At 36.2% G+C, this 18,278-nt stretch overlaps 1 long non-coding RNA gene across 1 annotated transcript in view; it reads right to left on the bottom strand.

Annotated features, from left to right (window-relative positions):
• Positions 1-9,859, bottom strand: part of LOC126931254 (uncharacterized) — a 76,344-nt gene extending 66,485 nt beyond the window's left edge. The window contains exon 1 of the long non-coding RNA XR_007717807.1: positions 9,826-9,859. This is a non-coding gene — a long non-coding RNA (uncharacterized LOC126931254). The remainder of the gene's footprint in view (positions 1-9,825) is intronic.
• Between the last annotated feature and the right edge of the window lie 8,419 nt (positions 9,860-18,278).

Genomic DNA, 18,278 nt, shown 5'->3' on the forward strand with positions numbered 1-18,278 from the left:
TCTTTGGGGTATATATACAGCAGTGGAATTGCTGGATCATATGGTGGCTCAATTTTTAGTTTTTTGAGGAACCTCCAAACTGTTCTCCATAGTGGTTGTACTGATTTATATTCCCACCAACAGTGTGTGAGGGTCCCCTTTCCTCCACATCCTCGCCAGCATTTGTTATTGCCTGTTTTATGGATATAAACCATTTAATTGAGTTGAGGTGATATCTCATTGTAGTTTTGATTTGTATTCCTCTGATGATCAATAATATTGAACACCTTTTCATATATCTGCTTGCCATTTGTATGTCTTCTTTTGAGAACTGTCTATTCAAATCTTTTGCCCATTTTTAATCAGATTATTAGATTTTTTTTTCCCCATAGAGTTTGTTTGAGATCCTTGTATATTCTGGTTTTTAATCCCTTGTCAGATGGGTGGTTTGAAAATATTTTCTCCCATTCTATGGGTTGTCTCTTCACTTTGCTGATTGTTTCCTTTGCTGTGCAGAAGCTTTTAAATTCGAGGTGATCCCATTTGTCCACTTTTGCTTTGGTCACCTGTACTTACAGAGTACTACTCAAGAAATTTTTGCTGAGACCAATATCTTGGAGGGTTTTCCAAATGTTTTCTTGTAGTATTTTCATAGTTTGAGGTCTTAGATTTAAGTGTTAAATCTATTTTGATTTTATTTTTGTATATGGTGAGAGATAGGGGTTTAGTTTCATTCTTCTTCATATGGATAGCCAGTTTTCCCAGCACCATTTATTGAAGAGACCATTTTTTCCCCAGTGGTTGTTCTTGGCACTTTTTTGAAAAGTGAGTTCACGGTAGGTGTGTGGATTTGTTTCTGGGTTCTCTATTTTGTTCTATTAGTCTGTGTGTCTATGTATCATAAGGGTGGTAGTGGTTTCTTGCTGTTCTCTGGCTTGCCTCACTCTTCTATGTTGGCTTTCAGTTCTTCCAGTCACTTGTGTGACTAATTCCTTGAATTAATTTCTGTTGTAAATTCCAGAAGTGGATTCTATTTTCCTGGTGGGTTCTTTATTGATTTATGTGTGTAAAATCTTTAATCTAGTACCTGGTTAGTAATAATTTCTTCTTATATGGTGGGTTTAAATAAATATCAACTAAGTAGAAATTAGCAAATCCTAAGCATTTTAAGTATGAGAAAAATGCCACAAGCTTATAAACTTTTATTCACAATTCTAAAATCTATAAAGCTCTTAAAACTGAGTTTTGTTTTTTAAAAAAACAACAGTCTTTAAAAAACAGTTTGTGGTAAACTCGTTTGATTACAAATTCTGACTTGAACTGACATGAAGCTATTTATAGCATTTATATACCTCCTTTAGTGTGACTTTATAAGTTTCATTGCAGAAAATTTAATATATTTGACTCCAGGAGACTTATCAGGCTCCACTGGGGATGTTATGTAATAAATGAAATGTGCATATAAATTCTAAAAGATTCTGAATTTAGAAATCCATTGTACCCAAGGGTTTAGAGTAAGGGATTGTGTGGTTATACAGATTTCAGAAAAAGAAGAGGTTATCTCTGAAATGGGCCTTGCAGAATTGGTAGAATGGCAGAGATAGGAGGTAAAGGCTATATATATATATGTGTACGTGTGTGTGTGTGTATGTGTGTATGTATATATAGCCTATATATGTATATATATGTATATATATAGAGAGAGCATATATATATAGAGAGAGAGAGAAAGAGAGAGAGTAGCTTTTGTAAAAGGGGTTGAGTTCTTGATTTGATTCTCAGCTCGGTCGCTGTTAATGTATCGCAGCGCTGCTGATTTGTGTACATTAATTTTGTATCCCGAAACTTTTCTGAATTCATTATCAGTTCTAGGAGTTTTTCAGAGGAATCTTTAGGGTTTTCTAGGTATATGATCATATCAGCAAACAGTGAGGGTTTGACTTCCTCTTTACTGATTTGGATGCCCTTTATTTATTTCTCTTGTCTGATTGCTCTAGCTAGGATTTCCAGTACTATGTTGAATAGACGGGGTGAGAGTGGGCATCCTTGCCCTGTTTCAGTTCTCAGAGGGAATACTTTAAACTTTTCCCTGTTCAGTATTATGTTAGCTCTGGGTTTGTAATAGATAGCTTTTATTACATTGAGGTATGTCTCTTTTATGTTTATTTTGCTGAGGATTTTAATCATAAAGCAATGCTAGATTTTGTCAAATGTTTTTTCTGCAAATAGATGGTCATGTGATTTTTGCTTTTAATTCTGTTTATGTGATGTATCACATTTATTGACTTGTGTGTGTTAAACCATCCCTGCAACCCTAGTATGAAACCCACTTGATCATGGTGGATTATCTTTTTGATATGCTGTTGGATTCAGTTAGCTTAGTATTTTGTTAAGGATTTTTACATCTATGTTCATCAGGGATATTGGTCTGTAGTTTTGTTTTTTTGTTATGTCCTTTCCTGGTTTTGATATTAGAGTGATACTGGCTTCACAGAATGACTTAGAGAGGATTCCCTCTTTCTCTATCTTGTAGAATAGTGTCAATAGGACTGGTACAAATTCTCTTTGAATGTCTGATAGAATTCAGCTGTGAATACATCTGCTCCTGGACTTTTTTTTGTTGGTCATTTTTAAAATTACCATTTCATTCTTACTGCTTGTTATTGGTCTGTTCAAGGAATATACTTAACCAAGGAGGTGAAAGACCTCTACAAGAAAAACTACAAAACACTGCTGAAATAAATCATAGATGGCACAAACAAATGGAAACACATTCCATGCTCCTGGATGGGTAGAATCGATATTGTGAAAATGACCGTACTACCAAAAGCAATCTACAAATTCAACACAATTTCCATCAAATTGCCACCATCATTCTTCACAGAACTAGAAAAAAATTCCTAAAATTCATGTGGAACTAAACAGGAGCCCACATAGCCAAAGCAAGACTAACTGAAAAGAACAAATCTGGAGACATCACATTACCTGACTTCAAACTATACTATAAGGCCATAGTCACCAAAACAACACCTTATTTGTATAAAAATAGGCACATAAACCAATGGAATATAATAGAGAACCCAGAAGTAAAGTCGCATACTTACAGCCAACTGATTTTTGACAAAGCAAATGACATAAAGTGGGGAAAGGACACCCTATTCAACAAATGGTGCTGGGATAATTGGCAAGTCACATGTAGGAGAAAGAGACTGGATTCTCATCTCTCATTTTATACAAAAATCAACTTGAGATGGATCTGGGACTTAAATCTAAAACCTGAAAATATAAAAATTCTAGAAGATAACATCGGAAAAACCGTTCTAGACATTGGCTTAGACAAAGACTTTATGACCAGGAACCCAAAGCAAATGCAACAAAAACAAAGATAAGTAGGTGGGACTTAATTAAACTAAACAGCTTCTGCACAGCAAAAGGAACAGTCAGCAGAGTAAACAGACAACCCACAGAGTGGGAGAAAATCTTCACAATTTATACATCCAACAAAGGACTAATATCCAGAATCTACAAGGAACTCAAACAAATTAGCAAGAAAAAAACAGTCCCATCAACAAGTAGACTAAGGAAATGAATAAACAATTCTCAAAATATACAAATGGCCAACAAATATATGAAAAAATGCTCAACAGCACTAATTAACAGGGAAATGCAAATAAAAACCACAATGCAATACCATCTTACTCCTGCAAGAATAGCCATGATAAAAAAAATAACAAAAATCATAGATGTTGGTGTGGATGTGGTAAAAAGGGAACACTTCTACACTGCTGGTGGGAATATAAAGTAGTGCAGCCACTATGAAAAACAGCGTGGAGAGTCCTTCAAGAACTAAAAGTAGAACTACCATTTGATCCAGCAATCCCACTACTGAATATTTACCCAGAGGAAAAGAAGTCATTATATGAAAAAGATATTTGCACATGCATGTTTATAGCAGCACAGTTCAGAATTGCAGAAATATGGAACCAGGCCAAATGCCCATCAGTCAACTAGTGGATAAAGAAATTGTGGTATATATATGATGGAATACTACTCAGCCCCCAAAAAGGAACAAATTAATAGCATTCACAGCAACGTGAATGTAACTGGAGGCTATTATTCTAGGTGAAGTAACTCAGGAATGAAAAACCAAACATTGTATGTTCTTATTCATAGGGAGTTAAGCTATGAAGATTCAAAGGCATAAGAATGACATAATGGACTTTGGGGACTCGGGGGAAAGGCTGGGAAAGGGATCAGGATAAAAGACTACAAATTAGGTTCAGTATATACTGCTAGGGTGATGGGTATACCAGAATCTCACAAATTACCACTGAAGAACTTAGTCATGTAACCAAATGCCACCTGTTTCCCCAAAACCTATGGAAATAAAAAATTTAAAAAAAGAGAAAGTTATAAATAAAAGCATAGAAAAAGGGAAAAATGAGAAACATGGAAAAATTGTAAATAGGAGGAGGAGATAAATGAGAATAAGTAGGATATAAATTATAAAAAATTATCTAATGTTGAATAATATTGATAAGAAATTGAGAACCTTTCAAGAATTTTGAGTACAGAGTAACTTAAATGACATTGTGCTAAAAGAACATTAAACTAAGTGGCTGGCTTAATAAGACAAATTTGGGAGATGGGATACATTCAACAGGCTGCTTTAATAGAATGGGCAAGTAAAATTGAAATGAGTTGGTGGTATGGCAAACAAAGTACAAATATAGAATCTACAATATTTGGTAATTAACTGAATATAGGGGAAGGGAAGGGTATCTTAGATAACTAAGTTCTCACGCCACTGAAAGAATAGTGCTACCATTAGTAGAAATATACAAGATAGTGGGAGGAGCAAGGTTTGGGAGAAGACATTTTTAAGCTAGGACATATGGGGGAGCTCAAATATTAAAGCCATCTGGAAATGATGGGATATTATGAGACAGCATGTGAATATCTGCTTTCTTACAGTCATTTATTGAGTCATAAGGTTGTGAGAAAAGCATTTCCCAGTATGTTCTTCATTCGAAATTAGCATATAGAAATCAGACTTCAGAACTGATAGATTTGCTTTGGTAAAGCTCTTCAAAACAAAAGCTTTGCCAATGTTTGAATTTAAATAAATTCCTATAACTAAGAACAGAAACTCCTATTTTCATATTAACAAATTCACTTCCTCAGCACATATGCCACAGTTCCAGAATTACAAATTGAATGAATACACAGTTATGAAAAGAAATTCCAAAGTGATTTTATGGTTTTGATTCCTTGTGAGTTTGGAATTATTCTAAGGTGATCTGAAAATTCTTATTCCTCAAAAGTAGTTTATTAAATAGACATCTATCCCTTTCCTTTGAGAAATGTCAATCACAAAACCACAGTCATATTTTTGTCATTGCTCAAGTACCATAGAAATTGCAGTGTCATAGAAACAGATGCACTTCTCTAATTATAGAGATGGTGACTTTGTTTATAGGCAAATGCAGTTTTCAAACATACAACTAATTCCTTTATATTAACTGGGTCTCCTGTGGCTAGAGTGAAGTTAGCTATCATAAATCTACACAAGGACACCTGTATTAGTTCACTAGGGCTGCCTTAAGAAAATACTACAAACTGAGTGGCTTAAAAAGACACATTTATTGTCTTGGTTTTGGAGACTAGAAGCTTGAAAGCAAAGTATCAGCAGGTGGGTTCCTTTTGAGGGCTGCGGGGGTACGAGTTGTTCCAGGCCTCTTTTCTTGACTTGTAGATGGCCCTCATCTCCCCTGTCTCTTCACATAGTCATCCCTGGGTACATGTCTGTCTCTGTCCAAATTTTCCCTTTTACGAGGACACAGTCATATTGGATTAGGGCCCACCTTCCAGGTCCCATTTTAATTTAATCAGCTCTGTAAAGACTATACCTTAAAATAATGTTACTTTCGAGGTACTTGGGGTGGAACTCCAATATGGGTCTTTTTGGGGGAGTGGGGTGGACACAATCATCATAGGTGTGTTCATGTGACTCATGCATCACTTGCCCCCACTGCCGAGCAGGTGGGATGGAACTCCTGGATGACAGGCTGACACAGACAGTTCTTTCAAGGAGGAAAACTAATAATCAATGGAAAGATGATTATTTGTTCACTGGGTCCTCTTTACTATAAGACAAAAGATATTCTTTCCAAAAATATATAACCCGGACACATCATAATTATCTATCTGTCAGTAAAAGCAATAACTTAGCTTTAAAAAAAATTCGGGAGAGTTTTTATTTTATTTGTCATAATTAACTTTTATTTAACTTAATTACAAGTTTCTGATGATAGGGCATGGTCTTATGCCCAACATACAGTTGTTCTTATGCCTAACATATTGTAAGTTTGTTAAATGAGTAAACTAATGAACAAATAGTTTATGACATTCTGTTGTATACCATTGCATTATCATCTGGAGAGAAGAAAGAGAAAGAGGAAACAAATAATGGAATGACATAATCCTCTCTGTAAATAAAATAAAAATAAAGATTATAGAATATTAGAATTTGGAGACCATTGTAGGAGAAATTCAGTCTCTTACAATGGAGAATTGATGTTCAAACAGATCAACGTTTCTGAGATCATAGGGGTGGTTAGTATCAGGCTTAGGAATAATATGGTATAGTGGAGGCACTTTGAAATCAGAGTTTTTGTTGCTGCCGTTTTTTTATACAGGCATTATTTAGATCTGCAGGTCAGTTAAGGATTGGCTGATCTCAGCTGGGCTCAGCTGGGTGACTGTTGATGTCATCTAGGCTCTCTCATGTGCTCTCAGCTGATCTAGGCTGGGCTTGGCTGGGGTGATTTGGCTTTGTCCTTCATGTCTTTCATTTTCCTTTCGGGATCAATGGGCCAAGTTGGGTATGTTTTCATGGCAATGACAGAGGAGCAAGAGAGCAAGCCCAATTGTTGCAAGCATTTTCCAAGCTTTTAGTTATGTTATGTTGCTAATATTTCATTGGTAAAGTCAAAGGGCTGATCCCAAGGCGAAGGAGGAGGATATACTCTCATTCTTCAATGGGAGAAACAATGAAGTCACATGACAAAGGCCACAGATAAGAGGGGAGGCTATGAAGAATTGAGGCCAATAATCTACCACAAACGATGAAAGATGGGGACTGAGAGATAGAAGGTGGGAATTTATAAGATGTGTGCTTTTCCCCTCAAGAATACAGTAAACAAAATCTCGGCTCTACTGTGTAACATTGTGAAAATTGGCTATCTAGCTTCAGTTTCTTCATCTATAAGCAGAGATTAACAATATCTATATTGCTGTATAATTGTGAAGAATATGGAGATGTTATTTATAAAACTTCATCATGTAGTATATTTTGAATTTGTTAGATTCCTTTCCTCTTCTCCTTCAGGGTACTATTTCAGGGTATACATACCTAAAAAACTAGAAGACCATTACAAAGCAAAAAATTTTGGGTGTTTGTTTAACTGTTTGTGCTCTTTACCAGTGAAGCCACCTTGTCCTCTAGTCTTCTTTGGTGGGAGGTTCTGATTAGAATTCAGTCTCTTTCCTTGTTATACGTCTGTTCAAATGTTCTATTTCTTCTTGTGTCAGTTATTGTAGTTTGTGTTTTACTAGGAATTTGTTTCATCTAAGCTTCTGAATTTGTTAGCATACAATTGCTCAAAGTATTGTCTTATAATCCTTTTATTTCTGCAAGGTAAGTAATGATGGCCACATGTTCATTTCTGATTCTGTTTCATAGCTTTTGATGTACCCCAAGTCTTCTAATCCATTGCAGTCATTATTCTTATTGATGTTGTATTAACGCATCCCTGTTCAGCGAGAGCAGCAGGCTGGCTCCTGTGTCTGGGTGACACCACTTCATGAGCCCATGGTAGCATCTTTGATCTGTGAGACACTGAGATGTACTAGTCCATTCTCACACTGGTATAAAGACATACCTGACACTTGGTAATTTATAAAGAAAAGAGGTTTAATTGGCTCATGGTTCTGCAAATATATACATAATGATTTATAGTGCATTACTGATTGCGCATTAATGTAGAGGAGGAAAAAATAAGGGGAAAATTTCTTGACATGAAGAGGATATTAAACAAAGATGAATGGACAGGAATAGAAAGGGTCTTCCAAGGATAGAGGGGGACTGGTGTAAAATAAAATGAGGAAATGGTGTTGAAATAAGTAAGTTCAGAAAATAGTCTCATGATAGCGCTTTCTCCCTGTGTGGGATACTAGGGTAGGAGGCATGTGCCAAATGGGTCTTGAAAAAATTTGCAAGATATTTCTTGTCTTATGTCTGTCCAGTACTTTTTCTTCTCCTAGGATTCTTTAGAGATTTGTAAAACTGGAAGAAGATCTAAAGAGATTGAGATGACATGTTCTTTGCTTCTCTCCTACTTTCTGATCTTTTCCATTTATTCTAATCTTTGCTCTGGACATATATACCATTGTGTTCTTTATTCATTAAGCATTTATCACCGGCCAACTATGTGCAAAATATTATATCTGATTTGAGGTGATGAGTTAGTGGTGGTGGGATGCGTGTACAGAGATATATGACAAAGGTTTCTGCTGTCCGGAAACTAGATATTCTCAAGTTGTTCCTTCCACCCACCCACAGTAATTTACATTCTTCTTTCTTGCGCTATCTGCTTTGTTTTTTATCTCAGGCTGACCTCTATGAAAAGGATCAACTGAGCTCTGTTTCTTCTGGCTTCCATTTGAGTTCAGTTGATTGGATGCACCAGTAAGGGGGAAGAGAGTTTGATTTCTGCCCTGCGGGCCTGAGATTTGGCAGTGGCTGGGTTTATACAAGTCACAGATCCCATCCAGCACCCAGACCTTTCCTACAGCTACAGCTACGGCTCTCCTGAGTTCTGGTAACTGCTCCTTCTCTTACCCCTTTAGGCCTAGAGGTAGTAATAGCTTCCACTGTTGCCAGTCCTGAGGTGCTTCATCAATAGTTGTTGGTTTCCCTTAATCCCACCCATACATTTGTAGATAATCCCTTCACTAATCCTTCTTAAATTACTACTTCTGATTGTGCCATCTGTGTTCTGTAGGAATGCTGGCTGATACACCTTCCTACTGTAAAGCCAATATGTGAGTTGAGAGACAGATGGTGGTAATGTGCTTTCCTTCTGAGTACAAGGTTTGCTGGATTAGTGATACCCAATTTATATATATATATTTTGGTACATTTTCCTTTTTGTTTGGAAGATGCTTTTTATTTTTGCTATTTGTCTTCTCTGAGATACTAAAGATAGCATGTACAGTGTAGTATAGCAGCTTTTCCTTTCCTCCCTCCCTCCCTTCTTCCTCTCTCTCTCCCTCTCTCTCTCCTTTCTTCCCTCTCTCCCTTTCTTTCATTCTTTCTTTGTTTCCACATATTTTATTTTAAATATGACAATATACATACACACATATTTAAAATTCACCTTCTACATTATTAGACAAGCTCTTCCTCTAAATGCTGGTTTTTCACAAATTATTTTCATTTGTGTAATCTAAGTCATAAAATTCAAACTGCTAGTAGCGGTAACCACTTTATATTATTATCCCTGTGTATATAAAAGGCACTATGCAAAGTATTACACATATTGTATTTAATCCTCACAACTAATTGATATTATTTAATTCATTTAACATCTGAGAAAATACGAAGATTAAATAAGTAGCTCAAGGTTAAATAGCAGTAACTTGCATAACCAAGATATGAACAAAACTTAGTCTTACTCCCATCTCCCATGACATTTTCATTTCAAAACCCCTCTTCTACTTTTCTGACTCTGTTTTTCTCATCTGCCCTTTCTATCAGCCATTAAACATTGCACATGATCTTACCTTAGCTCCAGGAGTTCCTTCACAGTCTTTGAACAAGTCTTTGCATCTCTTTACTGAATTACATAAGTACTTATTTTTGTGGAAAAAATGTTTATGACTACCAGCATTTGTCATTCTTTCTTCTCAACTGCTACGTGCAGGAAAAACAAGAAGGCAACCTCTGAGATGTAATCAATGTTTGGACAAAACAATAGGACTGGTGTTCTGAGGAAAGATATTAGCATTAAGGCCAGATAATTTGGTGCCCATTTTATATGAAAACAATAAAATACTGGTATTTTTTATTCATGCATTATACCTCCTCATGCCGTATACTTCACTCTCAATCATCTCCTTGCACTCTTGCAATCTGTTGCCAAATCTTATATATCCTAACTTTCCAGTATCTCAAGTATTTCTTTTTTCTCTATCTCTGCTATAATTTCCTTTAAAAAGTTTGTTCAATGATGCTTTTGAAATAGCAATAGTTTGCAAACTTTAATGTGTGATGTCTTAGTTTTTCTTTTTCCTCTATTGTCAAACTCAGTGTAACTTGTGAACCTCATTTACAATTTCGGCAGTAACTCATTCTGTTAACTCAAGGTTCACTCAGTTTCACCACATGTTCTTGGATGGAGTTAAGACCCCTTAGATGGAGTATTACCCAAGAGCCTCATCCATGGCCTAGACTCTGCCTCCTTTTGTTTCCTGTCTAATCCTTTGATAGATCTGTCACTGTTTATATGCAGCCATGCTGAAGCACTTGCAGTTTCCTTAGCAGTGTCCTCAATGCTTTTCTTGCTTTTATTTTCAAAGATGTAGCTCTTTTTGCTAAGTAAACCACATTGTCCTTTCTCTCTTTTCACCTTCTTCACTGGAATTCACGTGAATGAATAAATGTCTACTCTATTTGACCTCTCTTTCAAAATATTTGATAAATACCTAACTTCTGAAAGCCCCAAAGAAGTAAGTTCATTTGCATTCCAAAGACAGAGAAACAGGCTCAGAGATTTACTCTGCTCCATAAAATTGACAAATATATAAATTGTAGATAAGGAATTGGAATTTCTGTTTCTGATTCCAAATTCTGTATCTTACTATACTTACTGTAACCTATTATTTGTTCATATATAATAGCAGATAGTAGTGGAATTCCTAATGCATATCAATCACTGAGATGAAGAAATGGTTTAAAACTTCTCAGTTCAGAGGAGTACATGTTGAGATAAATAAAACACGAATTGGAGACTTATGGCAACAGAGTCAGAGGGCAGAAAAAAATGCTGTGCTCTGGGAAGGTAAGAGTCTCCTCAGAGAAGAAACGTTTAAGTCAAGTCTTCAAATTTAAGTAAGACTTTCCTAGGCAGAGTGAATTTCAGGAAGGAATACTGATATTGCCTTTATTTTAAATTTTGATATTTTATCTTTTTTTTTGCATTGATTTTGATTTTTAAAAATGTTGCATTAAAATATTTACCTTGATGACTGAGTTTTTTGGCATCCCTTTAAACTTTGTGCCTGAAGCAAATGCCCTGTTCTTCTAGCTCTAGTCTTTTCCCTGGGAACAGTCACAGAGTTGGAAAAGAAACGGCTTTACCAGTAAATGGCGAACAGTTCAGCCTTAGTGGAGTGAAGGGTGCAAGTCTGTGGGAGTGGTGGGGAGGTGGAGATTCTCCAAAGACAGTTGAGGGCTGAATTGTGAGGTGACTGTGCAATAGGCTAAAAATTTTGGTTTTGATTTTTAAAAAGAGTAATTGGAAGGCTTTTTTAAAAATCAAGAATAATATCAAGAATATTTTATTTTTGGAAGAATCCTTTGTAGAGGACTGAGTGAATCAGATCAAGACTTGAAGCAAGGTGATAAACTGAGTCAGTTTCATTAAACAAAATAAGAACTATTGAGAACCTAAATAAAAGCAATAGGAATAGATATTAATTTGGGTAATATAATCTTATAATTAATTTAAAATATTTTATGCTAATTATAGAATTTTAATTTTTTTTCTTCTAGGAATATTCATCTGGTCAAAAATTACTTTGAAAACGTCATCATCTTATTTTCTACCTTTTAATATTTTACTTGTCTCTAGTTAAGCTATAAAATAATGGTGAAGCATAACTTCACACCTCTACTTTATCTGATAAACACTGTTTTTCTTGTTCTCAAGAAAATCAACAGCAGGAAACCTCAGAGTTGATTTTGTTTAGCCTCTCACCACATAGCGAGAAAAAAAGGAAAATAAGTGCAAAAAGCCTGAGAAATTGAAAGTACACTCCAGTCACTTGAGAATTAGCTCTCATAATCCTTTACAAATTTCTTTTCTTTTCTTTTCTCTTCTCTTTTCTTTCTTTTTGTGGAGTGCAGTGATATGATCTCGGCTCACTGCAGCCTCGACCTCCCAGACTCAAGAGATGCTCCCATCTCAGCCTCCCAAGTAGCTGAGACTCCAGGGGCATGCCACCACACCTGGCTATTTTTGTATTTCTTGTAGAGATGCTGTTTTGCCATGTTGCCCAGGCTTGTCTTGAACTCCTGAGCTCAAGCGGTCTGCCTGCATCAGCCTCCCAAAGTGCTGGGATTTCAGGCTACACACTTTTTCAACCCTAATAAGGAGAAAGTTCCTCCAGTACATAAATGCTCAACTCATCCTAATGTTTTTTTCATTTGTTTACCTAGCAACATTCTTTCACTCTATAAGATATTTTTAAAAATATAGCCTATAAGAGAACAATTTGTCCACATATAGTTCAACCAGGGTTATGTCATATTTCATTATTTAAATCATGCTATATTTTTTGTGGGGATCACAGAATGATTATACTGGGGAATTAAGATATGAACATGATAAAAGGCAACTGCTGATGGATTTCATGTTCCTAATCACTTTGTGCCCTATCATCAGCAAGAGTCATAGCTATAAAAGTATGAAATTAAAACGAATGGAGAAAAGGCTGTAGTGAGTTTGTCCTGGAAAAATATGAGTTACTTTTTGAAGTAATAAGTAACTTTATTTTGGCAGTCACTCTTGGCAGACTTGGAAGATATTGTTTAATAGATTTTTCTGACTGTTTTCCTAATAGGGCATCTTCATCATGAACCTCAGTGCCAAGTGTCTTATCTCGTAAGTTATGATATCTTCTTTCAGGGGACAGAGAAATAGGAGTTGAGAAACTAGTTTCTAGTTTGGTGAACAGAACCTTCTCTAAGCAATTAGGAAAATGAGTATGTATCTGTAGCAGATGTTAGTTAGGGTTTTGTCATCATCCTTCTCCTTCCTTGCTTCTCCCTTATTTCCATTCCTTTTCTTTCTGCTAACTTGGCCATTTATTCATCCCCAAAGTTTCACCTATCCTCTCTAGATTGGTGGCTCAATCTCCTCAACTCATTCTGTTCTTCAGATATCTAGAGCTATAGTCTTATTTGCCTTCTAGATTTTTTTTTCTTAGAATAGCTCAGTTTCTAACAGTATAATATTTCAGATTGCCCTGCCTTTGCAAAAGATACTACTATTGGCTTAGTCAACTCAATGTGAAGCCTGTGAATAACCTTTCATTTTTTCCTTTTCCTAGAACCGCATCTTCTTGATATTTTCAGCACCTCCTCTTTCATCCCTCCATTTCCATCCTCACAGTATGTCATTCATTATGACATGACTAGACCATTGCAGTAGCTGCTGCCTGGTCTTCCTTCCTTCGTGTTTAGCATTTTTGTCCCCTCTCCTCCAAACTCTAATTTATTCCAGGAATTTGAACTTTGAGATTGATTGTGTCACATCCTGCTCAAAAATCACTGTTTGCTTCTTCTCGTTTACTAATTAAGGTCAAACTTTCCATAGTCCTAACCTATCTATTTAATTGCATTTAACTATTGTTTTATTTTTAAATGTACATAGTGTGACATTTAATTTTTTTTTTTGCTATGCAGTTCTATGAGTTCTATGAGAATGAATAGTGTCATGTCACCATCACCACAATCACAATAAATAGGTTTTGTCACTGCCAAATCTTTCCTTTTGATGTTCCTTTGTAGTCAAGCTCCTCTTCCATCCCTGAGCCTTGGCCATAATTGATCTTTTTTCTGTCCTTATAGCTTTGCCTTTTCCAGAACATGACCTACATGCAATCATATAGTATGTAATATTTGGATTTAGATTTTGTCACTTAGCAGGACACATCTGAGATTCATCTTTGTTATTGCATATATTGATAGTTCATTCCTTTTAATTGCTGAGTAGTATTCCATTGTATGGATCACCAAAATTTTCTTATCCATTCATTAAAGGACATTTGAGTTATTTGCAATTTTTGGAAATTATGAATAATGCTACTATCAACATTCATATGCAGGTTTTTATGTGAATATATCCTTTCATTTATTTTGAGTAAATATATAGGAGTAAAAGAGTGGGTCATGTGGTAAGTGGATGTTTATCTTTATAAGGAACTGTCAAGCAATTTTCCAGAGTGGTTATACCATTACATTTCCAACAGGAATGTATGAGCATTCCAGTTGCTCTGCATCCTTGCCAGTGCTTGCTTTGTCAGGTTTGTGTGTGTGTGTATATATGTGTGTGTGTGTTGTTTTTAGCTATTCCAGTCCATGTATACTGATATCTCCTTGTGACTTTAATTTGCATTGCTCTAATGACTATTGATGTTGAAAATATTTTTATGTGATTTTGTGCCATTGTTATATTTTTTGGTGCAGTGTCTTCATATTTTCTGCTCATAGTTTGTTGAGGTTTTTCTTTTTCTTTTTCTTTCTTTCTTTCTTTCTTTCTTTTTTTTTTTTTTTGAGATGGAATCTTGCTCTGTTGCCCAGGCTGGAGTGCAGTGGCATGATCTTGGCATACCACAACCTCTGTCTCCTGAGATCAAGTGATTCTCCTGCCTCAGCCTCCCAAGTATCTGAGATTACAGGTGCATGCCACCATAACCCGTGTAATTTTTGTATTTTTAGAAGAGATGGGGTTTCACCATGTTGCCCAGGCTGATCTTGAACTCTTGACCTCAGGCGATCTGCCTGCCTCAGCCTCCCAAAGTGCAGGGATTACAGGCATGATCCACTGTGCCCAGCCTTCTTTTCTTATTACTGAGTTTTGAGAGTTTCTTTTTTATTTTGTATATAAGACTTCTGTCAGTTATATGTATTTTCTCCCAGTCAAAAGCTTGTCCCTTTATTCTCTGAACAGTGTTTTTTGTAGAACAATTTATTTTAATTTAGCTGAAGTTTAATTTATCAATTTTTCTTTTATAGATCATGCATTTGGTGGCACACCTCAGATTTCTTTGTCTATTACAAATGCATGGAGATTTTCTCCCTTGTTTTCTTCTACAATTTTTATAGTTTCACATCTTACATTTAGGTCTACAATCCATTTTGAGTTTTGTGTGTGTATGTGTATAAACTGTGAGTCATAGGTTAGGGTTAATTTCGTTTTTTGAGTCAGAATCTCATTCTGTTGCCCAGGCTGCAGTGCAGGGCATGATCAGAGCTCACTACAGCCTTGACCTCCTGGCCCAAGTGATCCCCTCACCTCAGTCTCTCAAATAGCTGGGACTACAAGAATTCACTGCCATGCCCAGCTAAATTTTTTTTTGTATTTTTTGTAGAGATGGGATCTCACTATGTTGCAGATTGGCCTCAAACTCCTCGCCTCAAGCAATCCTCCTACCTCAGCCTCCCAAAGTTCTGGGATTACAGACGTGAGCTACCACTCCTGGGCAAGGTTCTTTGTTTGTTTTTTTATTTTGCATGTGGAAGTCCAATTGTCCTAGCACCATTTGTTGAAAAGAAATCCTTTCTCAATTGAACAGCATTTGCACCATTGCCAGATATCAATTGACTATGTTTGTGTTGGTGTTTTTTGATTTTTTATTTTGTTTCATTGATATTTATCTTTTCACTAATACCATACCGTTTTGATCACTGTAGTTTTATAGTAAGTCTGAAAAATCAGGTTCTGTGAACCCTCCAAATTTCATCTTCCTTTGGTTTTGAATGGTTTTGGCTATTCTGGTACTTTTACTTTTCTATATGAATTTTACAATCAGCTTGTTTATATCTACCAAACTTCTCCTGGGTTTTTGATTGGGAGTTGATTAAATCTACAGATCAATTTAGGGAGAATTGATATGTTAACAATATTCAGTTTCTAGTCCATGAACACTAAATATCTCTCAATTTTATAGATCTTTTCAACTAACTATATTTTGATTCTATAAATATTCTCTATTATTCTTCTTAGTTTCATTGCTTTCTGTTTTAATCTGTATTATTTTTGTTTTTCTGCTTTCTTTGGATTTAGTTTCCTCTTCTAGTATCTTAAGGTGAAAATTAGACCTTTCTTCTTTTCCAGGATAGATATATAATGCTATAAGTTTTAATTTAGGTACTGCTTTGACTGCTTCTCACAAATGTTGATATATTTTATTTTTATTTTTATTTAGTGAAAAATATTTTCTAATCCAATATCCCTTTGTAATCTCATCTTTAAAGACTTTCCTTATGTACCCTGTGTTCGAGCCATACTTGTATGATTTCCAGCTTTTGTTCCTTTTCTTTTGCTGTTTTCTTTACTGGAAATGCCTTTCTTCCTAGTTTAATCTATCAGTCTGACCCTCCTCAAATGTCATGTTCTTTGTGAAGTTTTCCTAGATCACCATAATAGGAAGTGATACCTCCTTCTTTGAACCCCTAAAGTATGTTATACTTCTCTTATGCCATTTCATTCCTTCTGCTGTTCCAGCTCCAAGTCCTTGATGTCCCTCCTGCCCCAAGTCACAGCTCTTCCAGCAGTTAACAAGGCCCCTGCCTTTTATTTTGTAAATCACATGAGTGAAGTTTGGTAATGTGAGTCACTGGTCTTCTCATAGGTTGGTTCTGGAAAGGTAAATCCTGCAGGTCAGGAGGGCAGTGGGGAAGAACATTGGGATTGCCTCCTACAATTGGCTTTCTTTCCTTTTTCTATCTGATTTTTTCCATTTTTTTTTTCTATCTTATGTTTTCTATGTATTTAAAAAACTGTCATCTGGATAAAGAAAATGTGGTACATATACACCATGGAATACTATGCCACCATAAAAAGGAATGAGATCATGTCCTTTGCAGGCATGATCTCAGTTCACCGCAGCCTCTGCCTCCTAGGTTCAAGCAATTCTTCTGCCATGGATAGACCTGGAAGCCATTATCCTCAGCAAACTAACACAAGGAACAAAAAACCAAGCACTACATGTTCTCATTTGTAAGTGGGAGCTGAATGATGAGAACACACGGACACATGGTGGAGAACAACACACACTGGGGCTTGTTGTGGGGGTGTGGGAGGAGGGAGCACATCAGGAAGCATAGCTAACAGATGCTGGGCTTAATACCTAAGTGATGGGATGTTCTGTGCAGCAAACCACCGAGGCACATTTTTACATATGTAAAAACCCTGCACATTCCGAACATGTACCCCTGAACTTAAAAGTTGGGAAAAATAAGTCAGTCATGTTATACCGTCCTGGTTAAGCTCCTATCAATATTTACTTTATAAGATTCATATACTTTTTTTTTTTTTAATAATGTGAGAGCAAGTTTATTAAGAAAGTAAGGAGATAAAAGAATGGCTACTCCACAGATGGAGCACTGGCCTGGGCTGCTCAACTGAATATACTTACAGTTATTTCTTGATTATATGCTAAACAAGGGATAGAGTATTCATGAGTTTTCTGGGGAAATGGTAGGCAATTCCCAGAACTGAGAGTTCCTCCCTTTTTTAGATCATACAGGGTAACTTCCTGATGTTGCCGTGGCATTCGTAAACTGTCATGGTGCTGGAGGGAGTGTCTTTTAGCTTGCTGATGCTTATATTAGTAATTAGCTTATAATGAGCAGTGAGGATGACCAGAGATCATTTTCATCGCCACCTTGGTTTTGCTAGGTTTTGGCCAGGTTCTTTACCTCATGCTGTTTTATCAGCAGGGTCTTTGTGACCTGTAAATTGTGCTGACATCCTATCTCATTCCATGACTAAGAATGCCTGGCCTCCTGGGAATGCAGCCCAGTTGGTCTCAGCCTTATTTTTCCCAGTCCCTATTCAAGATGGAGTTGCTCTGGTTCAAATGCCTTTGACATATTTCTGTTTCACAAGGGTACCCTTAATCCTAAGGGTTGTAGAGGGACGAAGATTCATCTTCTGTAATTTCTTCAGGCTAAATAGGGGCGGTGATATTCCTGCCTAACTATTAGTGTGTCTTGTAGCCAGGGTAAAGAGGAGCTCAGTCAGAAAGCGTCAGTATGCTGAGGGCCATTTATAACTCTGAGTTCTGACAGAAGGTGATATCTGGAAGATTAGTAATCGTTGAATTTAAGAAAACATTTGAGAAAGCTCATCCTGCATTCCTATATGAAGAGTACAACAGCAATAGATTCCACAGCAGTAAAGCAAAATAAGCAAAATTATCCCAAGTAAACAAATTAGAAGGCTTTC

Source organism: Macaca thibetana, chromosome 11 (assembly GCF_024542745.1).
Source record: "Macaca thibetana thibetana isolate TM-01 chromosome 11, ASM2454274v1, whole genome shotgun sequence".
Lineage (NCBI taxonomy): Eukaryota > Metazoa > Chordata > Mammalia > Primates > Cercopithecidae > Macaca > Macaca thibetana.